At 38.0% G+C, this 3527-nt stretch overlaps 1 long non-coding RNA gene across 1 annotated transcript; it reads right to left on the bottom strand.

Annotated features, from left to right (window-relative positions):
• Positions 1–293: 293 nt before the first annotated feature.
• Positions 294–2956, bottom strand: LOC131180232 (uncharacterized). The gene is made up of 2 exons (XR_009149034.1): positions 2295–2956; positions 294–650 (listed from the first exon to the last, which is right to left on the bottom strand). It is a non-coding gene; the product is annotated as an uncharacterized LOC131180232 (long non-coding RNA).
• Between the last annotated feature and the right edge of the window lie 571 nt (positions 2957–3527).

The raw sequence follows: 3527 nt of genomic DNA, 5'->3' as shown, positions 1-3527 counted from the left end.
CAAGGAACTTGAAATGTGACACCCCTTACCCGTGTACAGTATACCCGAGTAAGTAATGCCACCTGGTGTACCGGCACACTCTAATATTCCTCAATTAATTTAGACAATGCTTTTGCACATAATTTATGAAATACAAATTATTTAAACCATTTATCAAAAGTATCATTCATTTAAGGTTCCGAAAATTTTTAAGAAAATCCGGCGGAGTACCGGCTAAAAATGGAGAAAACCGTTCTTCGGAACCTGTTAAAAACACTTCCAATATTTTTATTTCATCATCTCAAACTCCAATATCATCAATAAAACTCAATATCAATATCTCGGTAATTTGTCAATTTCAGGTCTCAACAACCTTTTCATTTTTCAAAACATCCCTTTCTCAGGGTTCTCATACATAAACAACCATTAAATACTCAAATTAATACCATACATAACCATAAATCTTTATTATTTACATGAACCTCAAAATACATTACATAAATCCTAAATACATATGAGAAAATAAAAAGTTAATTACAAGATGACAAAATGGCATCTAGTGTCCTACCAATGCACTGCAGGTGACGAGGTGACACAGACACTGAGCAGAACTGTCGCATGGCCTCACCCAGTCTGTGGTCTACTGGGCTCACGATCGGGGTCTCCAGTACCTACGCGTGGCAAAAGCAACGCGCTAAGCAATAATGCTTAGTGGTGCAATAATAAAATAACAAGAAATGACAGATAGAAATATGTATTGCATGTACATGTTTTGTTTGTCATGTATTTGTATATCCATTCATTTATTTCTTCTGCATTGCTCATTTTCATTCATTTGATTGCCCAAGTAACCTACACTAGACGACTGGACTGGATAACGGGTAAACTGGCACTGGGTACCTAGTACCTCGGGCCGTCACACCATCGGTCACATATGCATCTCCCGGTGTGCAGTAACGCTAACAAGTCAGAATGATATCGAGCACAAGGCCAAGTCTCAATGCAAAGTCAGAATGGCTAAAAGCCATGAAATCACAGAATGGCATTTTTGCCATGTGCAGTACTGCTAACTGAACCCTATTGGCATGCCAAACTATCCAAACCAATCTTGTTAGGTATACTAGGGCATTTGAAACTCTTAAATTCGTCAATTTGTGAATTTCAACTTTTTTGGTGTTACTATTCATAATTGGTCAACAAAAATGTTGACTTTTAGCATAAAAATGTGTACATCAACTTTGGCACTCCCAACATACCACATTTGGTGTTTAAAACTTGTTGGCATTAAGTGTTTTTGCAATTTCAAAGTGTAACCCACACTAGCAGAAAATTTCAGTTTTGGTGCCCTAACTTCACTGTTCCATTGGACACTGTTACTGTTAGAATTTGAAGAAATGTAAAACATGAAAGTTGTTTCTTATTTTGTCTAGTTGAATTTCCTTTTTTGAATCACTCCATTTGGAGTTTTGTAGCTCCAGATATGGCTCAAAAACCCAAGCTGCCCGGATATGCAGTCTGCAGAATTTTACCATATCTACAGTGCATGAACAGTGACTTGAGTCACTTGGTTGAATGGGTTCTGGCCCTAATTTGGGGTAGGTTCCTTCATGAAAGTTGTTTGTCTATCTCTTAACTTGTTGCTGTAAAAATTTCAGACCAATTGACCAAATCTACAGTGACTTATGGCCAAATGAACAGTTACTGTTCATTTGGCAAATTCTGCAGAGGCAGTTTCAGGGTTCCGGATTGGGGCCAAGTTTTGGTCCTCTTGCTTTGGTCTTTTGGGCATGGTTTCTTCAGCAAAAATGTGCCATTATAAGCCTAATTTCATGTCCAATTGGCCAAACTTCAATTGGACTACCACTGCCCAAGTTATGGCAGTGCAAAGGGACTGAAATTTCAGTCCCTATGCTGCTGTCCATAGGGCAGTTTATACTTTCACTTTACCATCCCATTTTTCAGTTCTAATTAGGGTCAACCTACCTAAAATGGTCATTAATTGACCATTAAAAAGTCCTCTAACCATTTCCAAAGCTAAGTCACAATTTCACCTTTCCAAACCCTAATGTCCAAACCAATTACTCATACAAACTCAAAAATTCAACTCCATTAAACTCCAATTCATATATATGCATTAATTGACATTAATATACCAACTTAATTGCAATTAAACCATCAAAACCCTAACCCTAACATGGCTGCCACCATTCATACATACTCCTACATAAGTGTTTTATTCAATTTCTTAACAATTTCTTATTCACTTGAACTTCCTAACATGGAATAAAAAGAAAAATGTAAGAGTTAGCACTAACCTTAATTTGAGCAGAATTTTCCCAAGCAATTCCTTCACTTTCTTGGCTTTTCTTGGTTGCCAAACACTTGTCCTTGATGTGGGTATAACTTTTTGTGAAGGAAGGATAAGGTTTTGAGGTGAGGAAGCTTAGGAAAATCAACCTTTAAAAGAAAAAAAATGGAGAGAAAGCTTCTTGATTTGGTATACGGGAATTGAAGAAGAAGAATTCAGTTTTTCCTTTCAATTTTCTGCCCATTTGACTCATTTTAATTGGTTTATGGACATGTGTCACAATGTGATTGGGTGAGAGTGCTTAGTGACATAAGCATGAGGTCAAAATTGTAATTTTAATTCATTTTTTTTTTCTTTTCTTTGCTACTCATTTTCAATTCAATTTTTAGCAATATTTATTCACATTTTAGATCATAATAATTATTTACTTAACTGGACAAGTCGGCCAAAAATCACCTCTGAAGGCGAAATGACCAAAATGCCCTCCGTTTGGCTTAACGAGTCAAAATTGTCTGTACCGATTGAAAAATTTTTCTAAGTATTTTCTTGGCATTCTAATGCCATGGGAACCTCAATGACCCTTCTCTGGAGTCCCAAAAATTATTTTATAATTTTTCCCCCGGGTCTAGGGCTCCTCGTTGCGAGAACCGCAACTTCCCTCCGGTTACCCATCGCTTGGGCACCGGCTCGTTTGACTCAATTGTATTTTATTTCTAAAATTTTTACTAAATTTTTCTTATTAATATTTAAGTTAATTAGGGTTCCTGACTTTAGTTTAAATATTTTTTCGGACGTTCAAGCTGTCCGGACCGACACCGGTCACCGGAACAGTAGAATGTACGGAGTGTACCGGGAGGGTGTTACAACTCTTCCCCTCTAATTTAAATTCCGTCCTCGAAATTTACCTGATGCAAACAGTTGAGGAAACTGTTGCCTCATCGTCTCTTCACTTTCCCATGTTGCCTCCTCGGTGTTGTGGTGCCTCCAAAGCACTTTCACCAATGGAATTTGCTTGTTCCTCAACTCTTTTACTTCTCGAGCCAGGATCCGTAGAGGTTCTTCTTCATATGTCAAATCCGGCTGTATTTCAACTTCTTCTCTGGAGATGACATGTGAAGGGTCTGAGCGGTATCTCCTGAGCATGGACACATGGAACACATTGTGGATCCTGTCCAGCTCTGGTGGTAAAGCTAGCCTGTAGGCTACTGGTCCCACACGTTCAATGACTTCATATGGGCCA

This window comes from Hevea brasiliensis, chromosome 5 (assembly GCF_030052815.1).
Source record: "Hevea brasiliensis isolate MT/VB/25A 57/8 chromosome 5, ASM3005281v1, whole genome shotgun sequence".
Lineage (NCBI taxonomy): Eukaryota > Viridiplantae > Streptophyta > Magnoliopsida > Malpighiales > Euphorbiaceae > Hevea > Hevea brasiliensis.
The sequence above is the reverse complement of the archived record's forward strand: the minus strand, read 5'-3'. Positions and strand labels throughout refer to the sequence as shown.